Source organism: Mandrillus leucophaeus, unplaced genomic scaffold (genome assembly GCF_000951045.1).
Source record: "Mandrillus leucophaeus isolate KB7577 unplaced genomic scaffold, Mleu.le_1.0 Scaffold835, whole genome shotgun sequence".
In the NCBI taxonomy this organism is placed as follows: Eukaryota; Metazoa; Chordata; class Mammalia; order Primates; family Cercopithecidae; genus Mandrillus; species Mandrillus leucophaeus.
This window is the reverse complement of record NW_012109086.1, coordinates 290,823-317,764: the sequence shown is the minus strand read 5'-3', so window position 1 is coordinate 317,764 and position 26,942 is coordinate 290,823. Positions and strand designations below refer to the sequence as shown.

General features: G+C 43.9%; 1 protein-coding gene across 1 annotated transcript in view; it reads right to left on the bottom strand.

Annotated features, from left to right (window-relative positions):
- Positions 1-26,942, bottom strand: part of PRDM10 (PR domain containing 10) — a 128,723-nt gene that overhangs the window by 100,812 nt on the left and 969 nt on the right. The window lies entirely within an intron of this gene.

Here is a 26,942-nt window from a genome sequence, read left to right as displayed (position 1 = left end):
ATGGCAACACCAGAATCAGAGGCTGAGACTTCCAACACTCTTAGCCCTAGGTCACACTGTGGCCACAGGACTGACCACGGAAAGGATTTAGAGGAGTCTTCAACGAGAGATTCCTGATTCTGCAGGACACTGTTTATCTTAGCTTTGTCTTTGTTTCTTTAAGACTGTGGCCCTTGACTGCCCGCTTAGAGAAACAGTCTTGCGCTCTGTAGCCCAAGTCAAGGAAAAGTGTTTTACCAGCCATCACAATAGTCCAGCAAAGTCAGCAACCTTTGCTTAAGAGTTAGTGAGATTCGAGAGGGCAGTGATCTGGACGGGAAACTCATGCCAGGCCTCTGAAGGGTGGTCTCCTGGCAAGAGACGAGCCCTCCCTCCTTGTTACAAAAATGTTTTTCACTTTTTTAGTGCCTTTCTCTTTCTTCCTTTATTTCTATTTTTTCTTTCTTTCTTTTTGTCTAAGATAAAAGTTCTAGGATACAAATTAGCTCATTACAAAATACCCACTTTGAGAATTTTAGAATAATCCTAGGAGATTATAAAAGCTCTGCGTAACAACCATACATCAAAGAAAAGCTTGACGCAGAGTAACGAAGGAGAAAAGCAGTGTCACAGGAAGGCCCAAATTAGCAACCGGCTAGGGTAAAAAGTGGCAAAAATTAAGTAATGTCTGTTCTATGCAAATGTTCAAGGTCTGTGAACCGAAAACAGTGAATTAAGCTAGGTGGCAATGAATGAGGTAAGAAAACCAATGAGGTAAGAGGCACCAAGCTAGAACCTTCCCAGCAAGAACGGGCACAAGACAAAAGACAACTTCGATATAGGTTAAATTCCAAATGCACATTGTAATTTATTTGATGGCATTTTGAATGTATACTCCCTTTAAAACTATGTTACACACCATCTTTTGATTCCCAGAATAATAGAAAAGCATATTAACTTATAATTAAATTGAAATAAATTAAGCTGAAATAAAATAAAAATTTAAGCAATCATCTGTTACAATGTCGGTGATTAAAAAAAGCAAGGAAACAAAACTAAATGCATTTAGACAAACCAGTTACCTCTTTGTGAAATAAGCTCATCAAAGTATCTTTTCAGCTCTATAATTGAGATGAAATGATTTTTTAAAAAATCATGGTACTTGAAGAAACAGAAGACTGAACAGTGTAAGATAAAACACCGATAAGACTCTTACGTAGGTATAAAGATGAGACTTGTATCCAGAAGACTTGCATCCAAAATTCTAAACATTTTGGAGCTAGGTGGGACAAGAACTCACTATGTTTGATTTGACTTTGAACTACAACGTTCCTCCGCCTTGAGCACAGCACAAGGCATTCTGGCATCCTGCATTCCCAGCACGCTCAGCAGTGCAGAGTGGAGGGGCCAGGCACCCACTGGAGCCACCCAGCCCGGCTTCCAGCCCCGCCTCCAGCTCACCAGCAGCTGAGCTGGTACGAATTGCCCAGCCTCTCTGTGACTCAACTCTACCACCTGTAATATGGAGACAAGAACGTATCACCCTCATACAGGTGTAAACAGGACTCAATGATATAATATTTGCAAAGTGCTGAGAACAGAGGCTACACTATGGTAAGCACTTATACATGTTACATGAAAGAAATAATGACCAGGGTCATTTCTGAGACACAAATTTTAAATGGCAGAGCAAGAAGAAACTAACTAGGGGAAAGAAAGGAATACAAAAGGCAAGAGAAGAAAAGAGAGGAAAGTAATGGAAAAACAGAAGGAAAAGAGAGTATTCCAGAAGAGAGCATTTAGAGGAAATGACCTGAGAGGACAAGAGGAATAAATGGAGTGGGAGTGGGGAGGAGTCTAAGAAAGAAAGAACTGGATAAACAGTCAACAGAATAAGTAGAAGGTGAGGGGGAGGGAAACAGAAAAACTAAAGAAAAGAGAAAACATGAATCAGATTGTTCTGTGCTAACTAGATAGGAATTAGAAGTGAGAGTGGAACAGTCTAGAAGATCACTCCCATGAGAAAGATCTCCCGGGTTGAAATCCACTCCACAGTTACATCTGAGGACAAGGATATGGGGACACTTGCTGGGCGCGCACCATTCTCAGATGCCTGAAGACACGAACGGCACCTCAATAAAGTGCCCACTATGCTGCTCTTAATGCCAACAGCGCCCATCCATTGAGGAATGGGTCAACAAAATGTGGTCTGTACATACAGTGGAATATTATTCAGCCTTAAGAAGGCAGGGAATTCTGGCATATGCTTCAACAGGGAGGAACCTTGAGGACATTATGCAAAGTGAAATAAGCCAGACACAAAAGGGCAAGTATTGTATGGCTCCACTTATATGAGGTACCTGGAATAGGCAACTCCAGAGACACAACGTAGAAGAGTGGTTACCAGGGGCCTGGGCAGGGAACAGGGAGTTATTGTTCAATGGGGATGGAGTTTCCTTGGGGTGAAAGACTTTGGAAAACGGATGGTGGTGATGGTTGCACAACAATGTGAATGTACTTAATGCCACTAAATTTTACACGTAGGCCTGTAATCCCAGCACTTTGGGAGGCCGAGGTGGGTGAATCACCTGAGGTCAGGAGTTTGAGACCAGCCTGGCCAACACAGTGAAACCTTATCTCTACTAAAAATACAAAAGTTAGCCAGGCGTGGTGGCGGGCACCTGTAGTCCCAATTACTTGCGAGGCTGAGGCAGGAGAATCGCTTAAACCTGGGGAGGCGGAGGTTGCAGTGAGCTAGGATCGCGCCATTGCACTCCAGCCTGGGTAACAGGAGCGAATCTCCATCTCAAAACACAAAAAACAAAACAAATTTTACACCTAAAAGTGGTTAAATGGTAAATTTCACTTTATGTATACATTTTACTGCTATAAAAAATGTAAATAAAAACTGCTGGAGATGGCCCTGGTAGTAATCACCATCCCACTGCCCCATGGTGGGAACGGGACTTCACTTCACCTTTCCCATCATGACAATGAATAAACCCTTGCCACCCCAGGGCCACTACTGCCTACATTCAAGGCAAACCCTGCCTCCCACTGGCCCTTCCTCTGCCCAGCCACACTGACACCATTCCCTTCCTGCCACCACTGCAATCTCTCCCAGCTCAGGTCGGCGAAGCTGGTCTCCAACCCACACCCTCTGGAACTGCTGGGAGCCAGTCACTGCTCCTGGAACAGGGTGGCTACACCAAGTGCCTTCCAAGGTGCCTGGCGCATAGGAGGTGAACAATCAATAGCAGTGACTGCTGTTGTTGCCAATGTGCTCTCAAACCCCAGTCTCACTATCCCACTTCCTAAGCTGGTGTATTTAGTTGTACTAGAGGTGGGGTCATGGGAAAAGGCAGTGATATTCGGTCTCCTACAGTACCTCATCCACGCATGGTACATCTAAGGTTTCTCAGGGTGAAGGGAAGCAGAGCAACTAGAGGGTTACCTGGAAGGTCCTGTCCAGTTCACACATGGGTCCCTTCCTGTTCAAGGCCTGATCAGCACAGACCATCCTGTGGACCTATTCCAGCTGCTCCTCTTTTTCCCCACCCCCTGGTTTCCTAAGCCATAAACTCTGAGGCTCCAATTCTAGGTTTACTTCTTGGATCTCTGGCCCCTGATTCACCTTGGGTGTCGCTCCATGCTTTTTATACAAGATTTGTGAAACTCCGTACCCCACTGGCCAACTAGAACCCACCATCAAGCAAAGGCTGTTGCCCTGTGCTCCCAAGCATGGCCAAGGGGAAGAGAGTGGGTACAGGACCATCCGAGAGACGGGATGTGAGGACAGCCAGCATGAACTGAGTGCTTACCGCGTGCTAGGCCCTGGTCTAAGCAGCCAACATTCATCAGTTCAGTCCATTTAATGCCCATGACAACTCAATGAAGTTGTTTAAAACTTATGTTCAGAAAAGAAGTGGTAGTACAGAACCATAAACTAGTGCTCTACGTCGAGCAGCTGCTGATGACCACATGACTGAGAGGTGTCACATTAAACCATGGAGCTGCAAAATCAGACCAAGAAGAATGAAAATAAAGAGCTTCTATTATGTTCATTCATTTGGAATGAACATAATAGGAGAGAGTTTCCATTTAACTGATTTCTGGAACAAATAATTTTAGAACTCAGAAGAAAAGAAAAAATAATGGACTTAGTTCTAAATGGTGAATAGAAACTGGCAGCAGAATTAGTGATGAACAAATAACAAAATAATACAAATTCCAGCACAAATTCCCCATATGAGATGGGGAAGCCCAAATCCTTCATCACGTTTCTCAAATTTTAAAAGATTAACAACCAACCATTAGCACTCCTGAGAAAAAACAAAAATGACTAGTTATGAAAAACACAACTCCCTTCACCTTGCCTAGCAAGGTTCGTTCCACGAGCCCTCCCAGAGGCTGTTTCACGTGCCCCCCACCCCCACCGCGTGACGGAGCCAAGGTGGGCTTCTTCTCCACATCTTACAGAGGAAGAAGACAGCAATGTCACTTGCTCATTCCACTGTCCAGGGCCTGGCCAGCCTGAGTCCCTGGAGCAGACAGAGCACGGTGCCCCTCTTATCGCACCACTATGACCCCAGCTAAAGAGCGACTAAAACCTAGAAATTGGAGCAGAGTAACATGACTGAAATACACACACACACACACACACACACACACACATATTTTGAAATGGAGTCTCCCTCTGTCGCCAGGCCTGAGTGCAGTGGCGCAATCTTGGCTCACTGCAATCTCTGACTCCCTGGTTCAGCAGTAGCTGGGATTCCAGGCGCCCACCACCACGCCCAGCTAATTTTTGTATTTTTAGTAGAGACGGGGTTTCACCATGTTGGCCAGGATGGTCTCGAACTCCTGACCTCATGATGTGCGCGCCTTGGCCTCCCAAAGTGCTGGGATTACAGGCGTGAGCCACCGCACCCAGCCTAAAATATTTTTATTTTATTCCACTAGGAAGTAAACTAAACACACCTATAGTTAGGGGAAATATGCCTGAGGAACCGAAGTAAAGAAGCAGGGAGGCTGGGCATGATGGCTCATGCCCATAATCCCAGCACTTTGGGAACATGAAGAGGGTGAATGGCTTGAGCCCAGGAGCTCAAAGCCAGCCTGGACAACATGGGGAAAACCCACTTCTACAGAAAATGCAAAAAATTAGGCAGGCATGGTGGTGTGCACCTGTTATCCCAGCTAAGCCGGGAGGCTGAAGTGGGAGGATCGTTTGAGCCTGGAAGGTTGAGGTTGCAGTGAGTACAGTGAGATCACAGCACTGCACTCCAGCCTGGGCGACAGAGCGAGAGATCCTGTCTTTAAAAAAAAAGAAAAAAGAAAAAAAGAAAGAAACCAGGGAAACCAGGCTTTCATAAAGGATTTCAACAATTTTTTTTTTTAAAAGAAAAGCTGTTAAGTCTCTGATTAGGTTCCAAACAAAATTGTTTTGCTTTTCGGTTAAGGCATTATGGATGTGGCATATTTCTACATAAACAGAGAGGCCTGAAGGTAAAGATAAAAGAAATGAGGCTGTGATAATGCCAGGGCACTCCAGGCATGTCTAGGGGCCACTCACATTGACCAGTTGTTTCAAGTGTGGGCCGTGAGGCACACGATGGAGCTCTGGAAGCTCCAAGGCACAGGAGGACTCCTCCAGATGATGTGAGTTTAAGCCATTTGGAAAAAACTCCAGAAAAGCCTTCAGAAACTGGGTGAGCAATGGCAGATACATTTCAGAGAAAGTCGTGCTTCTGATATGAGACTGAGCTATCTGTTACAATCTAAAACCTAGTGTGTAGCATGTCCTAAAGAAACTTTCCTGACCTGTCTCTGGTTGTCATCAAGGAAGATACTGCATAACCAGAAGAGAACTGAACTAAGGTTTGGAGGCTTCAGAACAAACCAACCAGGTGAGAAAACACAGGATGACAGAAACAAGCCCAGCAGTGAAGCCTCGGGCAGGTCTGAGACGGTGACCTCCGCCTGCTTCTCCCTCTCCATGTGGTGTCCCTTTGACCTGCCACTTCCCATGTAGAAATCTTCACACCAGGCAATAATGCTTCCTACTTTCCTTGTGCACAAAGGGCTGCAGAGACGATCAGCTCAGGTTTCCCATCAGGGTGTGGCACCCCTTTCTTCATGCCTCAAAGGAGGCACGCGAGCAAATCCTTCTTCATGTTCACCCAAGAAATGTGGACTTTTCCCTAATTCAATTAAGACCTTTCATGTACCAAAAAAACAAAGCCCGATCCTCCCATTCCATTTGAGAGTTTGTTAGTGATGCATGAGGGCCCCTTCAAAGGGGCTCCTGCCACTCACTCAGACAGAAGAAACATGAGGCTGAGACACTTATTGGGGGTCCCAGCCTGACAATCCTACATGAAAATCCTTCAGAGTTTAAAAGGAACCAACATTCAGTGTGAGTTCTAAAGGATGATAAACCTTGATGTTTGCCTTTTTCTTTTTATAAAGAGTAGCAGCTGGTTGGCTGGTAAAATGTGAAGGCAATTTCACAAAGAAATCTGTCAGGGGTCCTGTGTTCTATCCTCACAAGACAGCAGGTGGGAACCTCACAGCGCCAGAGTGCATCACGCCCCTGCAGAAAAATGGCACAAATCCTAAGCGTCTGACCTGAGGGCCGCTCTCAGAGGAAACGCCTCTGGCTCGAGGAGCAGAACTCCACTAGCACCCAGAAGCTCCTGCGCCCTCTCCCCAGGATCCACCCAGCCTCTGGTGGGCTGCAGAGGGCAGAGCAGCGCAGTCCGGAGCTCACCTGAGGCTGGTTTCTGACTGTGAGACTCAGTCGGCTCCAGGGTGTGACCTTCCAGGGTTGCAGGGGAGACTGTGAGGTGCATCCTAGGGCTCCCCTCCCTGGCAGGTCTTCTACTCCAGTTTCTGTCCCCCCAGCAACTTGAAACTACTGAAAATCCCCTCTTCTATCCCACTGTGTTTTGACTTCTTTTTTTGACCAGCACAGCCTGGTAAGCAAAGCCCTCAAGGAGAAACCAGTGCTGGACTTGAGGCTCACGTCCCCATCCCTTCCTGGCCTCGGATTCTGCCCCTCCTGTTCTAACTGCCTTCACAGCCCTTCACGCCCCATCCTTTACCTCCTCCGCCCTACCAGGAGGATCGCCTGGAGCTCTGCAGGCTTCTCTGGCTCTCAGCAGCCCCTTCCCACCTTCAGTTCCTTAGGCGTATGTCCCCTAACTAAAACTGTGTTGATTTTACTTCCTAGTGGAATCTAGTTGCCAGGAAAATGTAAATTAAAGCCATAATGAGATACCACTTTACACTCACTAGGGTGGTTTGAATCAAAAAGGTAAGTGTGGACAGGATGTGCTGAGATCACAGCCCTCGTAGGCTGCTGGCAGGAATGTAAAGGGTGCAACCACTTTGGAAAACAAGCTGGCAGTTCCCAGAACAATTAAACATCATAGTTACCATATGACCAAGCAATTCCACTGCTAGGCACAGACCCTAGAGAAAGGAAAACATGGATGCACACGAAGACTTAGACACAAAGTTTACAGTAGTGTTACTCATCATCGCCAAAAGGTGGAAACAGCCCAAGTGTGCATTAATGCAGGGGTCTCAGACCCCCGGGCCGCACACAGGTACCAGTCCTGTGGCCTGTTAGGACAACGGCAGCATTGGACTCTCACAGAAGCAGGAACCCTGTTGTGAACCGTGCACGTGAGGGATCAAGGTGCTCACTCCTTTTGAGAATCTAATGCCTGATGATCTGAGGCATTAGATTCTCAGCTTCATCCCAAAACCACCCCCAACCCCTTGTCCATGGAAAAATTGTCTCCCACAAAACAAGTCCCTGGTTGGGGACTGCTGCATTAGTGGACAAATGCATAAACAAAATGTGGTATATCCATACAATGGAATATTTATTATTCGACCACAACAAAGGAACAAAGTATTGATCCATGCTACAACATAACTGAACTTTGAAACATTATGCTAAGTGAAAGAAGCCAGTCATAAAAGACCACATACTATATTTTTAAAGTCCAAACCAGGGAAATCTATAAAGACAGGAAGTAGATTAGTGATTTCTTAGGGTCAGGAGAGGATGGGAAGATGGAGAGACAGCTAAAGGGTATGACATTTATTTTTCTTTTTCTTTTTTTTTTTTTTTTTGAGACAGAGTTTCACTCTTGTTGCCCAGGCTGAAGTGCAGTAGCGCAATCTTGGCTCACTGCAACCTCCGCCACCCAGGTTCGAGTGATTCTCCTGCCTCAGCCTCCTGAGTAGCTGGGATTACAGGCATGCACCACCACACCCAGCTAATTCTGTATTTTCAGTGCAGACAGGGTTTCACCATGTTGGTCAGGCTGGTCTCGAACTCCTGACCTCAGGTGATCCGCCTGCCTGGGCCTCCCAAAGTGCTAGAATTACAGGCGTGAGCCACCGTGGCCGGGCTATGCTGTTTCTTTTTCAGGTGATGAAAATGTATCAAAATTGTTTGTGATGATGGTTGTACATACCTGTAAGTATGCTAAAAACAAACAAACAAACAAACAAACAGTGAATCGGGGAAAAATTCTGACGGTACAGAATTATTTGAAATAAACAGTAAAAGTTACCCTCTCTCCCACCCCAACCCATTCCCTAGATATTGCCATGGCTGACGTTTTAGTGTCTGTCTTTCCACTGATCTATCATGTATAAACACAACACACATAAACTAGCTGTCTTTATACACAAATGTACTCATGGAGAAATGTAACCATACTTTTTTTTCCGTTAACTTATATATAGAAATATACTTTAACTTAACAGTAAGCTGTGGACACCTTTTCAGATACTGAAAGTATCTGCAGTAATCTTATTGCTTTCAACGTGATAGATGTGCCAATCATTTATTTAAATATTCCCCTGATGGGCCAGGTGCAGTGGCTCACGACTGCAATCCCAGCACTTTGGGAGGCCGAGGTGAGTGGATCACTTGAGGTCAGGAGTTCAAGACCAGTCTGGTCAACATGGCAAAACTCCATCTCTACTAAAAATACAAAAATTAGCCAGGCATGGCGGCGGGTGCCTGTAATCCCAGCTACTCAGAAGGCCGAGCCAAGAGAATTGCTTGAACCTGGGAGGCAAAGGTTGCAGTGAGCCGAGATTGCACCATTGCACTCTAGCCTAGGCAACAAAAGCTAAACTCCATCTCAAAAAAAGTATAATTAATAAATAAATATTCCCCTGATGGAAATTTTCTTTTTTATCCTCATAAAAAAATTATAAAATATGGCCGGCGCAGTGGCTTACAGTTATAATTCCAACACTTTTAGAGGCCGAGGCTGGTGGATCACTTGACCTTAGGAGTTCGAAACCAGACTGGGCAAGATAACAAAACCCCGTCTCTATAAAAAATACAAAAATTTAGCTGGGTGTGGTGACAAGTGCCTGTGATCCCAGCTACTCCGGAGGCTGAGGTAGGAGGATTGCTTCAGCCTGAGAGGTCAAGGTTGCAGTGAGCTGTGATGGTGCCACTGCACTCACCCTGAGCAACAGAGCAAGACCTTGTCTCAAAAAAATGTGTGTGTGTACGTGTGTGTGTGTGTACACACAGACTGGAGTGCAGTGGTCCAATCTCAGCTCACTGCACTCCGCCTCCTGGGCTCAAGTGATTCTCCTGCCTCAGCCTCCTGAGTAGCTGGGATTACAGGTGCCCACCACCTCACCTGGCTGTTTTTGTATTTTTAGTAGGGAAGAGGTTTCGCCTTATTGGCCAGACTGGTCTCAAACTCCTGACCTCTGGTGATCTACCTGCCTCTGCCTCCCAAAGGGCTGGGATTACAAGCATGAGCCCCCACGCCTGATCTAAAAATCTATTTTTATTTTGACAAAATATTACACTGTAATTGTTCATTCCTAGTGAGCTAATTTTTCCAGAGTTAGCTTAGTGTATACAGCAGAGGAGAAGGTTTAGGATAGAATAGACTAACTGAAAGAAGTGAAACTGAAGAGACCTTCGTTCCCACTTCCTGAGTATGGCACTAGGCTAAACTATAGGAAGAACATACTCTTCAAGGTAGCCTAGAGGAAAGCAACATAAACATTGTTATTGAAATAGATTCCGAAGTCCGCCGTTATGTGACCCTCCCGTGACCACTTTCCTCTCACTGACTCTGTGCCATAGCCACACTGGAGGGAACCCTACGTGGATGCTGCCAGGTCTCCCTTTAAATTCAGGGCCACTGATCTCAAAGGAGCACTCAACATTGGCTCCCACCCTATTCTGCCTTGGAATTAACTTTGGATTCTTGTCTCCAAAAAGGACTACTCCTTTCCCGCCTCTTTCCCCTTAGGCTTCCCCACCACCATCCCGACTCCAGCTGATGCCTCACACTCCCCTGGGAAAAGAGAGCCCCTCAGGCAGGTATTCCCTCAGCTCGCACGTCAGCACCCTGTCCTCACCACACTGGCCCAGTGGAGGCGGCCTTTCCCCTGGGTGGCTGGCGCCAGGCCTTCTGGGACCCTCCGGGCCTTCTCTGCGCACCAGCTAGCAAGTGCTAGAATCTATCTTTATTAGAATAAAAAAGTGTGCACTTATCTAGACTTATATTTTAACAAAATCTTTGTATTACACAAAACCTTCCCTTGAGCCCGCGTTCCTGCTCACCTACCGGCCATCTCTCTGCTCTTCCCCACACACACTGAGACTCTGCAGCGTGGCCTGCAGTCCAGCCCCACGGCCTCACTGTCCCCTCCCTGCCTCGGCCTCGGCCCACCCCACTTGGGCTTCCATCCCCACGACTCCCTGAGATGGCACATTCTAGAGCGTCTACTGCAAAATCCAGCACTCCCCACAGCTCTCATCCTCCCTGTCCTCACATGGCGCTCACACCGTCTGCAAATCTCTTCCCTTCATTCCCGATACTACGCCTTCCCGATTTTCCTCCCATCTCCCAGGCAACGCCTCCGCAACCTCTTCTGGTGGCTTGACCTCCACAGGTCGCGCTGCTGGGTTCTCTCCTGGGTCCTCCTTCTTGTTTTTGGCTTCATACTCTCCTTCTGCTTGCCCAGCCTTTAAAGTGGCAACAGCCATCTCCTCTGTGGGAATGCTTTCTCCGCCACTGTCCACCACCTACCTCCTCCTCATTATCCAGATCTCAGGGTCAATGCTACCTCCTCAGTAGGCTTTTCTGATCATCCTTTCTCATGGGATTCTGCTGTAATACTCTGCAAAGCATTTACCATCAGTTAGGCAAGTTCAGTATGTGTGCACCACCTGTCCTCCCGCTGGAAGGCTGCTGCAGGAGCATCACCTCACTGGAGCTGATGAGGGAGTGTCCCCAGCACCTGGAGCCGTGACTGGCCCAGGAGGCCATCTGGAAGGAATATAGTGCAGTCTTCTGCTTAGAAGGTAATTTGTTACTTCCCAAAACCCTCTTAGGATGAACTCTCATAAACAAAAAAAAAGTATTGCCATTAAAAATAATGGTATTTAACTGCTTCCACAGCTAAGAAAGCAGGTGTGTGTATGTATACATACATATATAGATATGTATATATATCTCAATGTTTATAACTGAATTTTAATGAGCTGAAAAGAAAAACAGCACTACGGGGGGAAATGCAATTGACAGATGACATGATCTAGTACAATACAACTGGCAAGGCACATGGAACTCAACTGCTCCCAAGCCACACAAAATCAAAGCCAGTCTTTGTGAATGCAAAGAATACACTATAAGCCAAATATGGTATTGGGCAGGGCACAGTGGCTCATGCCTGTAACCCCAGCACTTTGGGAGGCCGAAGCGGGAGGACTGCTTGAGCTCAGGAGTTTGAGACCAGCCTGGTCAATGGGGCAAAACCCTGTCTCTACAAAAAATTAGCCATGTGTGGTGGCATGCATCTGTAGTTCCAGCTACTCAGGAGGCTGAGGTGAGAGGATCACTTGAGCCTGGGAAGCAGTTTGCAGTGAACCGAGATTGAGCCACTGCACTCCAGCCTGGGGGACAGAGCCAAACCCTGTCTTAAAAATATATATATATGTATATACATATATATAGTAATAAAAGAAATTCTTTAATAAGTCCAATTCTTATAACCCAAGGTACAGATCTTGAGGTTCATATATAGTCTCTGAATATTTTCATATTCATGAGCTGTGGCCCTCCCACACCAATGCTGCAAGATTAGTCCCAATGCTTCCGTTCTTACTGTACACAGAGGTGCTGGGCTCATGGTGGCTAATAGCAGGCTCATGGTGGCATGGCAGAGTCTGGGGTATGTGGTTCTAGGACAAGAAGGTAGATCTCCTCACCCTGTGCCTCCAACCCGTATTAGTTAACAGAGGGGGCAGAGGCTTAGGATGGCAACAAGAATGGCTGGAAATCACATATAGTGCTGCCTTGTGTACTGGGCTGTGGCAAGTCCTTATGGCATAGCTGGTGCCTTAACATGACCTTCTAGCAGCCTGCTACTGACCAAACTTCCTCTTCCCCACTTCTAGCGCTGCTGCATGAATTTGGTTTGCTTTGGGTTTTTTTTTTTGAGACAGGGTCTCACTCTGTCACCCAGGTTGGAGTGCAGTGACACAATCTTGGTTCACTTTCAACCTCTGCCTCCCAGGTTCAAGCAACTGAACCTCAGAAACACGAGTAGCTGGGACCACAGGCATGCAACACCACGCCTGGCTAAATTTTTTTGTATTTTTAGTAGACACGGGATTTTGCCATGTTGGCCGGGCTGGTCTCGAACTCCTGGGCTCAAGCGATCCACCTGCCTAGGTCTCCCAAACTGTGTGAGCCACCACGCCAAGCCTGCTGCGTGACTTTGAGTGGAGGACCACAGATCTCTAGGGTCAGGGGCCTGGATTGAGGCTCCTCGGCTGCCAGCTACAGCTCCATGACCCAGGTGAGTGAAGTTACTTCTCAAGCCATCATGACTTCATCTATAGCATGGTTACAGCAGGACCAATAGTTCCAGTTCCCTAAGGTAGAACTATGAAATAAATGAAATACACTGTGCAAATGAAAACCCACACCTGGCCCACAGGAACACTCAAAAACGCTCATTGTTGTTGTTTTTGTGTTTATTAACATATACTTACTAATTCTCCCATCAATTCATGTTCATTCCCAGGGTTAAAAGGAATGAGAAGAGCCAAATGAAAATAAGCACCTCAGATTCTTGTCTGCTATTGTGTAGGCAAAACGTACCTGAAATTCAAATCACACAGATCATAAACTCTCCACTAACAGGAAAGGTTTGCCCAACTAAGAAAAATTCTGAAGCATACTGTAGCTTCAGAATAATACTTTTATGGCCTCAATTTCAGCAAAATATTAATCTATATCCTTTATTGTTTAGCGAGCTCCAAACAATAAAGACAACAGTCTTCATGCCATGTCAACAAACCACACAAAACTGCCTTTATTAATGATACTCTATATTCTATTATGCTTATTTTTGTAGTGCATTTTCATCTTTTCAATTTCATTCAAAATTCTGATAGGGCAACAGGTAAAAACCAGTGTGGGTAAGGATGAGGAGAAACTGGAACCCTCATACACTACTGGTGAGAATGTAAAACACTGCTGCCAATATGGAAAACAGCCCAGCAATTCCACAGAAGGCTAAACATAGACACACCAAATGACTCAGCAATTCCTCATCAAGGTGTAATAAACCCAAGAGAAATAAAAGTGTATGTCCCTAAAAGACTTGTACATGAATGCTCACTGTTGCATTATTCATAATAGCTAAAAAATGGAAACGATCCAAATACCCATCAACTGATAAACAAAATGTGGTATATCCATTTAATGGAATATTATTTGACCATAAAAAGGAATGAAGAACTGGAACATGCTACAACATGGATGAACCATGAAAACATTATGCTAAGTGAAAGAAGCTAGTCACAAAAAAATACACATTGAACAATTCTATTTATGTAAAATATTATATGAAATATTAATTTGCAGAACAAGCAAATTAACAGACACAAAAAAATAAACAGTGGTTGCCTAGGGCTTAGGAGGAGATAGAAGAATTAATGGTGACAGCTAAATGGTTCAGGGTTTCTTTTGGAGGTTATAAAAGTGTTCTAAAATTGATTGTGGTGAGTGACAGCTGCACAACTCTTTGCATGTATTAAAGCCATTGAATTGTACACTGTATTTTTAAATTTTTATCTATTTATTTATTTGAGACCAGGTTATGAGACTGGCAATTTTTGTATTCTGGGTAGAGATGGGGTTTCGCCATGTTACCCAGGCTGGTCTCAAACTCCTGGGTTCAAGCGATTCACCTGCCTCGGCCTCCCAAAGTGCTGGGATTACAGCCGTGAACCACTGCACTTGGCTGAACCATGTACACTTTAAATAAGTGAATTGCACAGTATGTAAATTGTATTTCAATAAAGCTGTTCTTAGGAAAAAAAAAAAAAAAAGATGAGTGGTTAAGTCAATGCAAACTTTCTAGAAAGTTCCAGAGGCAAGAGAAATTGAGGGGATGCTTAGGTACCAGTAACTATGGGAGAGACAAGCCTCAAAAAGTAGTAAGGATGGGGCTATACAAGACCACAGAGGAAGTAGGATAATTTAAACTTTATTCAATTGGTCTACAGTTCCCACACTTCATGAACTGGTTGTACCAGAATAACATAGAAAGCTAGGTGAGAGACAAATTCCAGGCCCGCGCAGTGGCTCACATCTGTAATCCCAGCACTTTGGGAGGCTGAGGCAGGATGATCGCTTTAAGCCCAGGAGTTCGAGGTTGCAGTGAGCCGTGATCATGCCACTGCACTCCAACCTGGGCAACAGCAAGACCCTGTCTCTGGGAGGTAAAAAAAAAAAAATCATTGAGCATGCATGTTTCTCAGCTATGAATAATGAATTTAGAAAGCTTCAAGCACACATCCTCCAGCTCCCTTCTGAACAGCAGTATTCAGTCACAAGACAGCTGGTGGGGGGTACAGATACAATGTAAGACCCAGCTTCACCCATGCACCCAACACTATTTGGCCCCCATATATCAAGCTCTTTTGTTGAATTAGCCAGTGCAGTAATTAAGTAGGAGACTTTCAGGTGGGTCTTACGCGGCCTGAAAAGCTTTCCTTACAGATGGTTCTGGTTGGTACTTATGACTCAACAAATCACAAACCCAAGTTGTTAGGATAAACTCCTGGTTAATGTATAGAGGCACAATCTTAAGTAGTAGGCTGTTTCCTCAATAAACCCGTGTGCTTTAACATGTTTTAACTAGGGAAAACTTTTTAACGTATTAAAATTGCTTAGAGGAAAATCATTCTAGAGAATAATTTTCATAATTTAACACTACAATATGTAATATAAAACAGTGTAACTACTCGTTCACTCTACAACTCCTGAAACATACAGTCTTTAGTTCAAATAGACTGAACCATGACTCAGACACAAGATTAAGAAGAAAACTCAGGCCAGGCACGGTGGCTCATGCCTGTATTCCCAGCATCTCGGAAGGCTGAGGCAGGTAGATCACCTGACATCAGGAGTTCGAGACCAGCCTCAGCAATATGGTGAAACCCCATCTGTATCAAAAATACCAAAAATTAGCCAGCCGTGGTGGTGCATGCCTGTAATCCCAGCTATTCGGGAGGGTGAGGCACAAGAATCACTCGAACCTGGGAGGTAGAAGTCGCAGTGAGCAGAGATGGCGCCACTGCATTCCAGCCTGGGCGGCAAAGTGAGACTTTGTCTCCAGAAAAAAAAAAAAAAAAAGCAAATTGATACCGTACTGGTTTGAAGTAATTCCCTTTACATCCAATTCACACCCCTGTAAACATGTTAATGGCGTCCTCACCTGTTTTTATTGTTATTATTTTGTAGAGACGGGGGTCTAGCTATGTTGCCTAGGCTGGTCTCTAACTCCTGGCCTCAAAGTGATCCTCCCACTTCAGCCTCCCAAAGTGCTGGGATTTACAGGCATGAGCCACTATGCCCGGGTCCCCACTTTTTTTCATTTTCAAATTCTCATACCTTTAAATATGAAACACAGATGGTAGAAAAATAAGTATTTTATTAAAGACAGTGAGCTCAGATAGACAACATATTGACATTTTACTGCCTTCATAAAAACTCTGTCTCACTGGCATACAATTAAGACCTACAAGCTACCAAATTTCAACCTCCTCCATCTTAATCAAACCACCACCGTAGGACTATGTTCGCTGGTCTAGGATTCAAAGTCACCTTCCGCTAGCTGAGGCATTTCTTGAAGTGGAAAAAGGATTTGAAGGCAAGCAAATCACAGGCTCACTGCTAACATAAAGTGGGATAATGTCTGTTACAATATAGCTCAATAGTATAGAGTGTAATGCAAATGTTAATAATTATTTAAATTGTGAGGACCACAGGCTGTTTTAGATCATGAAGGTGTCTCATCCAGAAAAGACTTATTCTCGATTAAAAGACATTTTAATACATTTTCATTATTAAACAATTGTTTTGGGAGTAGATCATTCTTAACTGCAGGCTTGGATTCTCTCTTAACTGATGTATTTCACCACAACATATGTAAAGTTCAACTTAAAACTGATAAAATTTTAAAACTATGTGATTAGCAGCTGGGCGCAGTATCTCCCACCTGTAATCCCAACACTTTGGGAGACCTAGGCAGGCAGATCACCTGAGGTCAGGAGTTTGAGACCAGCCTGGCCAATATGGTGAAACCCCATCTCTGCTAAAAATACAAAAATCAGCTGGGTGTGGTGGCCCGTGCCTGTAATCCGGCTACTCAGGAAGCTGAGACAGGAGAATTGCTTGAACCTGGGAGGTAGAGGTTGCAGTGATCCGGTATCGCACCACTGCACTCCAGCCTAGTGACAGAGCAAGACTCCATCTCAAAAAAAAAAAGTAACCAGCCTGGTGGCGCACGCACCTGTAATCCCAGCTACTCGGGGAGCTGAGACAGGAGAGTCAGAGAATCGCTTAAACCCAGGAGGCAGAGGTTGCGGTGAGTCAAGATCACGCCATTGCACTCCAGCCTGGGTGACAGAGTAAGACTCTGTCTCAAAAAAAAAAAAAAAATACAAAAATAAAAACTATGTGATTAGCATTTTCTTCCACAAGAGACACAAAATAGCAGCATTCCTGTTTAGAAATCTTAGCCATAACTATTCTTTGTAAACACTTAACCAGACCATTTCACTCAGGTGTTCCTACAACATGTTAGCTTCATTTGCAAATTCCCTGAAGGAATTACCACAAAATTAGAATCCTTTAACAGATGCAGCTCTTTATTTTAAAAATCAGTCTAATCATGGTCCACCTGATTCGAAATGCATTCTGTGGAAATTCAATGTTACTTAAGTAAACAGCTAGTGGAACAGTAATAATTACAGCTACAGGCATTTACGGAGCACCTATCCCATACCAGGCACTGTCAGACATCCTTTAAATACCTGATCTCAGTTAACCCTCACCACAACCAAGAATGATTACTTCTCCAAGGTCACAGTGCTGACAAGTAGAATTTAAGCCCAGGTTTCTTTCACTACAAAGCTTGAAGCTCTTTCCCCTCTTTGCCACAACAGCTTTCAACCTGGGCAAAGTGGCCAGGACCTCGCCGAGCATGGTTTCCACCTGCTGTTGTAGCCTTGCTCTCCCACCAGATGACGCAATCACCAGGTTAGACTTGATCTCAAGGGAACCAAAGAACGTTGTAATTCACTACACCCACAAACAAATTTAATCGAGCGAACTACTCAGCGGCCAGAGTTGAGGTAACTACAAAGCCGTGATGAAGGGCTCCCATTGTAAAAATTCAAACAATTTTTTAAAACACAAGAATACTTATTAAATGCCTATTCCGTTTCCAGCATTGTTTTAGGAACTGAAGAAGACATTGGATGGAATATTTAAACATTCAGCAGAGAAGGAAAACATAAATAACATGTATTCACCGTTGTTCCAGAAACAAAGCTACCTGTGTGTTCAGAACACGACATAGCAGTCCTGAAATATTAACTGAATCAGCATCATGCAAATAAATTACTCCAAATACTTTTTCTAGTTCTCTCAGGCATATGCGTTTCTCTAATACTGGAACTGATGGGCATTAGAGTACGCATGTTTTGAACTTTCTTGATAATACTGTTTCCAAACTAGTCATACGAATTTATATCTGTACCAGTCATCTATGAAAGTCCCTACTGTTCAACATCCCACTTTAATTGAGGTGTACAGTATTCTGGCACTGTGGCTGAAATTTGCATTTCCTTGATTATCAACATGGTTGAACACCTTTTCATGTTTATTAGACATTTGGATTTTTCCTTTTCTGAAGTGCCTGTTCAAGACTTTTGCCCATTATTCTATCTATTAGTGCCTGTAGCATCTTGTTTAAGAAATGCTCCTCTATACTGAGGTCATGAGTATCTTCTCCTGTGTTAATTCTAAAAGTGTTATTGTTTTGCCTGCCTTTCTGCCATGCCTCCAGGTCACAAATCAAGTGTCTGGCTATGCAGGATACTGTGTCTGGACTCCATATGCTGTTCTATTGGTCTATCATTATTAGCCTATCCAATGCCAATATTACACTATCTTTTGTTTTTGTTTTTGTTTTTGAGACGGAATCTCGCTCTGTCGCCCAGGCTGGAGTGCAGCAGTGCAATCTCGGCTTACTGCAAGCTCTGCCTCGCGGGTTCAGGCCATTCTCCTGCCTCAGCCTTCCGAATAGCTAGGACTACAGGCGCGCCCCCACCACGCCCGGCTAATTTTTTATATTTTTAGTAGAGATGGGGTTTCACTGTGTTAGCCAGGATGGTCTTGGTCTCCTGACCTTGTGATTGGCCCGCCTCGGCCTCCCAAAGTGCTAGGATTACAGGCATGAGCCACCGCGCCTGGCCCAACACTATCTTAATTATTATATCTCTTCTTGAGATAGAGAAGTTTTCCTAACTTTTCTTTTTCAAAAGTGTTTTGCCTTTTCTTGGGCCTTAGCAAATGTTTTAGAATTAGCTTGTCTTAACTTTTTTAAATGTGGGATTACATTAGATCTATAAATCAGTTTCCCGAAAATTGACACATTTACAATATTGAATCTTCCATTCCTTCAGCCATTGTGCTCTTTATTTATTTAGGTTTTATTTAAAGCCACTCAATAAAGTTTTAGAATTTTCTATATCTGTCATAGTTTATAACTATTTAAAATCATAAATCTGAAAAAATATATTTTTTAAATGACGTATGACATAATTTTTTGGTGAGATACCTAGAGCTTGGGATAAGTATATGTAAGTATCAAAATAAACTGGGGCTGGGTGCAGTGGCTCACACCTGTAATCCCAGCACTTTGGGAGGCCAAGGTGGGTGGTCAGGAGTTCGAGACCAGCCTGGTCTCGAGACCTGAGGTCAGGAGTTCGAGACCAGCCTGGCCAACATAGTAAAACCCCGTCTCTACTAAAAAAATACAAAAATTAGCCGGGCGTGGTGGTGGGCGCCTGTAATCCCAGCTACTCAGGAGGCTGGGGCAGGGAGAATTGCTTGAACCCAGAAGGCAGAGGTTGCAGTGAGCCAAGATCGCACCACTGCACTCAAGCCTGGGTGACAAAGCACAACTCTGCCTCAAAAAAAAAAAAAGAAAGAGAAAAAAAAGAATATAAACTGGTGATCGTGGTTTGCACCTGTAACCCCAGCTACTTGGTTGGCTGAGACGGGAGGGTGGCTTGAACCCAGGAGTTGGAGACTAGCCTGGGCAACACAGTGAGACACTATCTCTAAAAAAAATAAAAAAATATTAAAAAGTTAACATAAACTTTCTTTTTTTTTGAGACAGAGTCTCACTCTGATGCCCAGGCTGGAGTGCAGTGGCGCAATCTCAGCTCACTGCAATCTCCACCTCCCGGGTTCACGCCATTCTCCTGCCTCAGCCTCTCGAATAGCTGGGGCCACAGGCGCCCTCCACCACACCCGGCTAAATTTTTTTTTTTTTGTATTTTCAGTAGAGAGGGGTTTCACCGCGTTAGCCAGGATGGTCTCGATCTCCTGACCTCGTGATCCGCCCGCCTCGGCCTCCCAAAGTGCTGGGATTACAGGCGTAAGCCACTGCGTCCAGCCAACATAAATTTTCTTAAAATGTTTAAATGAAACAAAGTTCATCAAAGTCCAATTACTATGACACAATTTCATTTTAATTCTAGAATTACTGTTTTGTAGTAATGTAGTATCTCACTTCCACGGTACTTGAGAGAACTTGCATGTCACATAAAGTGGTGTCCAAACATTACCATGCATGGGTCCTTATATTTACCAAGTGATGAAGTACTTACACAGTCCAGCATAATTTTCAATTCATCAACTTCAAGAGAAAAAGAATGAAGGAGAAAATGAATACATGATGGAAGAGACTGAAACCTTATTAATATACATGCCCCTGCCTGGGGCTGAGGAGCCAGACCCTTTACTCCCATGCGCTCTGACCCCTCTCTCATCCTTGCTTAACTCCCTGACCCTCTACCTACTTTCTCTCCTTTGCAAAAGTGGACACGGTTCTGTCAATAGTCTGTGTTAAGGACTAAACGTAAACAAGTGTCTTGGAGAGGACAGTTAAAAAGTCAAATAAAGAGCAATAATTAGTTACAGGAGTGACAGCTAGTCCCTATTAGAAGGACATTCTATTAAGACTGCCTGTAATCATGGTTTGTGGAAAGACTGAAAATAACCCCCAATAAATTTACCTCAAAATCTTCAAGCAATTCTGAGAAAATGGTAGAATTTGCATACAAAAATAAGAATCTTGACAAAAAAAGGGGGGGGGGCGGGGGCGGTAGCGCATGCCTGTAACTCCAGCACTTTGGGAGGCTGAGGCAGGCAGATCAGCTGAGGTCAGGAGTTCAAGATCAGCCTGGCCAACATGGTGAAACCCCGTCACTACTAAAAATACAAAAATTAGCCAGGTGTGGTGGCAGGCTCCTGTAATCCCAGCTACTTGGGAGGCTGAGGCAGGAGAATCGCTGGAATCCAGGAGGCAGAAGTTGCCGTGAGCCGAGATCACGCCACTGCACTCCAGCCTGGGTAACATAGCGGGCCTCTGTCTCAAAAACAAAAAAAAGAAAAAGAAAAAAAGCCAAAAAAAAGGGAGGAAAACTTTACAAACAACTTCAAGTATTTTAACTCACTCAGTTATCCCTCAAAACATTTCAGAATCCAGTAAGTAAAAGGCACTCCTTTATACTGCATTCTATACGAGGGGGCTAAATTTCACCTGTAGCTTCCAGAAATTTAAAATCTGGGAAGCAAGAAATAAGCACAAATAATTGGAGTACAATACAACGTAAGCACTGAATAAATGTTACTGTTACTATAAAGCAGTACAAAATCCTGCAGGACCTTCAGAGACAAAAAGGATTACTTTCAAAAGAGATGGTCTCGACACTTCAACAAGGGCGGTGTGGGTTCAGCTTGCTCTGGTACAGGGGATGGCGAGCCACAGCCCGCAGGCAGCAGACACGTTTTTGTGCAGCCTGTGAGCTAAGAATGGTTGTTACATTTTAAAATATTTGAAAAGTCTCAAAAGAAGAAGAATATTTCCTGACACAGGAAAGTTATATTAATTGAAATTTAAGGTCCAAAATAGTTTCTTGGAACACAGCCATGCTTTCAGATGCCACAGCAGAGGGGAACTGTTTCGACAGAGACCATATGGCCCACAAAGCCAAAAACATTTACTACCCGGTCCTTTAAAAACAGTTTTGCAGTCACTGCTCGAGAAGGATGGACAGGATTCTGGCGGGCAGAACTAGGAGAGGAGAGGAAGGAGAGCAGAGAGGAAGAAACATTCCACTTGGGAAACGAAGGCATGACAGCACAGAGAGAAAATCCCGAATATTTAAGGAACAGTGGGAGGACCAGTTTGGCTGAAGTGGGGGTTCCAAAAGAGATAAACAATTTTTGAACCATTTAGAACTGTGTGCTTTGTTATTGAGCCATTTGTACAGCTGTGGTGAGTGATCAACAGGCATCCTTACTCAGAGTCTATGACGTTGATGACTGTTATTATCCCTAGTAATAATTAAGAAACTAGTTGAAAGATTTGATAAGCAAACCAAGGCTTACAGAAGTAACTTGCCCAAGATCACAGCCAGCAAGCCGAGCACAGCAGCGAACCTCTTTGCCCGAGGCCACGCTGTGAGTACTACGCCCCAGCAAACCTCCGTACAGGGTAGTACAGGGAGAGGCATCCACCAAGGCAGGTTAGGGCAAAACTGTCAACGTTTGCAAACATGGAAGTAAAAAAATATGGATTTTATGTGTAGGTTATGTTTCTCCAACTGTATTTAAAAGGACAATTCTCCCGGCTGGGTGCAGTGGCTCACACCGGTAATCCCTGCACTTTGGGAGGCAGAGATGGGTGGATCGCTTGAGCCACAGGAGTTCCAGACCAGCCTGGGCAACGTGGCAAGAGTCTGTCTCTATAAAAAACACAAAAATTAGCCAGGCATGGCGGTGCACACCTGTACTCCCAGCTACTCGGGAGGCCAAGGTGGGAGGATCACTTGAGCCTGGGAGGTCAAAGCTGCAGTGAGCTATGGGTGCCACCGCACTCCAGCATGGGTGACCGAATGAGGGCCTGTCTCAAAAAAAAAGAAAAGAAAAAAAAAGAGACAGTTCTTTCAGGAGCTGGTCCAAACGGTTTCTTCCACCTTTAGAATCAAAGTATTGTGGTTTTTTTCTAAATCACAGGAGAAAAAAATATATACTCAATGTTTCCAATTTCAGGTTTCTCTTAAACATCTGAAAAATGGTAAATTATAAAAATCAATGCATAAGTAACACACCAAGTTTGGGAAAATTTAGCTGATTATGCTTAGTTCAACTTTTTTTTAATGGATTTTGTGCTTACTGATGTCATTTTATTATTTTAAGTTCAAATGATCCATTGAACACATTAATTCAGTAACAGTTAACTCAATTATCTGGAAGTGGTTTTGAGATTAAGATATTCTTCAAAATAATAATCATGCTTTTGTGAGAGCTATCATAAGCACTAAAAAAACAGACATCTACATATTAGCAGTATCTATTCATTCAAATTATAGAAACCAAAAAATACTACCATCTTAATGCCATCTGCGAACACCCCCCCCCCAGCTGACCAAGGCTGCACTGTTCAAAGAAATATGCAAGCCACATACACAATTTAAAATGTTCTAGTATACACATGGTTTAAAAGTAGAAACAGGTGAAATTAATTATAATAGTATATTGTATTTTACCCAGTCTATCCAACATATTGTCATTTCAACATTTAATCAATATTTTATAAATCGAAAGATTTTATTCTTTTCTACTAAATCTCAAAATCTGAGTGTACATATTTCACACTTCACAGCACTAGCCATATTTCAAGTGCTCAAAGCCACAGATGGCTACTGGACAGGACAACACAGGTCTAAGGGATCTGATTTCTAGAAATCACAGCAGGAAAGAAGCTGTGGAGCACAACTTTACCATCAGTGAAAGTGAAGGACGTGGGTTTAAAAAAAAAAAAGGGAGGGGGAGGAGCATTTGTCTCCAATATTCTCATGTTTGCAATAAACGAGAGTTTAAAAAATGAAGAGCAAACAATAACAGACTATATTACCAGACAGTAACCTTTTAGCAATCTAAGGTTCTAAAAGTATTGTGCACTATTGATTTTATAATTGTTTTCACCACATTTTAACTAGTCTTGCTTAACTGTACTTAGGGTTACCCAAACCTTCTTCCCTCTTTCCACTCCATTTCCTCACCCCCTCCCCATTCCCTAAACTGTTTCAAGTTACAGAAGAGCCTACCTTCAGGTGCTTTCTACAACAGAAATTTAAAATCTACATAAGGATGGTCAATGGAAAGGCACAGAAAAATTTTGGAAGGTGGACAGAAATGTCCAGAGTGCTCCACACAAGTCTTGAAATGGGTAATGACTTTTTTTTTTTTTTTTTTTGAGACAGGGTCTCACTCTGGTTGCCCAGGCTGGAGTGCAGTGGCACAATCTCGGCTCACTGCAGCCACGACTTCCTGGGCTCAGGTGATTCTCCCACCTCATCCTCCTGAGTAGCTGAGACTACAGCTATGGGCCACCACACCTGGCTAACTTTTTTGTTTTTAGTAGAGGTAGAGTTTTGCTATGTTGGCCAGACTGTTCTCGAACTCCTGGACTCAAGCAATCTGCCTGCCTTGGCCTCCCAGAGTACTGGGATTACAGGTGTGAGCCACCACACCCGACTGTGTTATAACATTAAGAATAGAAAAGAGGCCAGATATTCTTAAGCAGTGATTCAACTAAACCATGCAAACAGTTTAACGCTAGAACAGGGAAGAGATAAGTGTCACCAATGTGGGCCAAAATAAGTCACAAAAAGCTCCCCTCTCAGCCTCCTGCCCCTACCCCATCCACCAGGAGAATTTGAGTGAGATCATTCTCCAAAGAATTGGTTGTAGCAAATGTTTCTTTTTAACCGACTGGTTCTTTCTAGACACCAGATCAAATTCTGCTTCGTTGATCTATTAAAGTACCTATGATAAGTTAAAATAGTAGACAATAAATTCTGCTTGTGAAAAACAAATTGCTGGACTGGGTGTGGCTACACTATCTGGGGTGGGGTGTGATGGGAGAAGACTATGTATTTTAGTGGCAATAGGTCAAAGTACATCAGCGTTCAAGTTTAAAACAAACTGAACAACTCAAACACCGCAACAACAGGATGTTTAAGTTTCTTTTTACCAGATATAATTACGCGGTTACCAGGTGTTTACCAGTGCTTAAAATGAAAAATTGAGGAAACCAAAATTACAGCTCAGTAGTTCTCAGCCCTTTGATGAATTATGTTTGTTACCCAGAAACCTATCCCTATCAATTAGATTATGCTTTTAAAAAGTTACAAGAAATCAAAATATTATCATTCTTTTAGTTCAGCGGACTTCATGATGCCCCCTTCAAATAATGGAAGTGATGAAAGTGCCAAATCATCAGCAAAGTCTTTAGACACCTATTTACGTTTTGTTTTAAAAACTAGATACTAAAGCAAGATTATGTCGTTTGTACAAACATTTTATACACACACACACAGAAAACTAACTTGAAATACACCAAAGTATCAGGAAGGATTATCTCTGGGTAATTATGGGTTTTGTTTTTTTTCACTCTGCTTCTGAATTTTTTTTTTTTTTTTTTTCGAGACAGAGTTTCACTCTTGTTGCCCAGGCTAGAGTGCAATGGCCTGATCTCGGCTCACTGCAAACTCCGCCTCCCTGGTTCAAGTGATTCTCCCGCCTCAGCCTCCCCAGTAGCTAGCTGGGATTACAGGCGCCTGCCACCATGTCCGTCTAATTTTTGTATTTTTAGTAGAGACGGGCTTTCACCATGTTGGCCAGGCTAGTCTCGAACTCCTGGACCTCAGGTGATCTCCCCGCCTCGGCCTCCCAAAGTGCTGGGATTACAGGCATGAGCCACTGCACCCGGCTTAAATTTTATGTTTTCTGCAATGATCACGCATTATTCTTAAAACTAGAAGGAAAAACAAAACAGGCAAGCAGAAACTGAGTGTAGTGCCAATCAAGCTGGGATTATTTTGAATTGTGCTACCCTTTATACGTCCATAACCTCTAAGTAAAAACCATTCGGAGCCCCCCTTGAAGACAGGAACCTTGCCTTTTCTAAAATATATACTCAATTACATTCAGATATACAATATATGATGCACACATTAATATGTGGTGGAGCAAGCTACAAAACATTAGAAAAACTAAAAATGGCTTCTTTGAAAAGCAGAACAATCTTGCCTTGAAAAACATGTAACAGCACAGCAAACAGTGAGAGCTTACGGGGCAGGAGAAGGCACAAGCCATTTGTCTTGATCCAAAACAAACAAAAAATGTAAACCTTCCACTAGGCGCCCGTGTTCACTTTTAAATGGTTCATTCTCTGTCAATTTCACCTCAATTTATTATAAAAGGAAACCTAAAGACCGAGCACGGGGGCTCACGCCTGCAATCCCAGCACTCAGGGATGCTGCGGCGGTAGGATTGCTTGAGTTCAGGAGTTCGAAACCATCTTGGGCAACATGATGAAACCCCGTTTCTACAAAAAGTAGAAAAATCAGCCAGGCGTGGTGGTGCCTGCCTGTAGTCCCAGTTACTAGGGAGGCTGAAGCAGGACCTTGAGCCCAGGAGGTCGTGTCTGCAGTGAGCCAAGATCGCGCCACTGCACTCCAGCCTGGGCAACCAGAAAACCTGTCTCCTAAATAAATAAACCTAGCAAAGTTACTTTCTAAAAACCCCATATTGAATAAACACTGTTTAAACGCTGCTTTGCCCCCAACCAATCCTAATTAAAAAAAAAAAAATCTTGTTTTCTCTATTCTAGAGCAACAAATAAGTAATGCTCATCAAAGTGGAAGCTATTGTGGCGCTGAAATGGGTAGGAAGATACAAAAAAATACAATGTAATAATACACCTTCTTGCCTAACAGCAATGGTGGAGAAACAAAGAGAACAGGTCAGAAAAAGAGGCCACAAAACAGTCATGAGTGATTCTGCTGTTTTTAATAAAGATTAAGTACTGTTGACTTTAGAGAATTTGGGGTGACGAGCCAGGCAAGATTTTAACCGGCAAAGGACCAGATTTAGGGCACAGGGCAGAGCTGGGTGCGTCTCATCACACTTCTAATCCTCGATGACAGCACAAAGCCACCCCTCCTTGTGCTTAAGTGTACACGCACATTGATTGAAAATGCACTGAAATCCAACTCATCCACCAAGCAAGGCTAAAGGAGCGCACACAAATTCAACAGCGCTGCGTTCGCGTGGCTGGAGGGCAGACCGTGAATATTCCATTTTACTTAGCAGAGTACCAACACCTAGCTGCACGGCTAAACCTGCTTAAAAACAGCTGGCGAGAGGCTGGAGAGCTGCACACCGTGAGCCCTCTCCCGAGAGCCGACCGGCCTCGCCCTGCCTCCGCGCTGCACCCCGGATGCG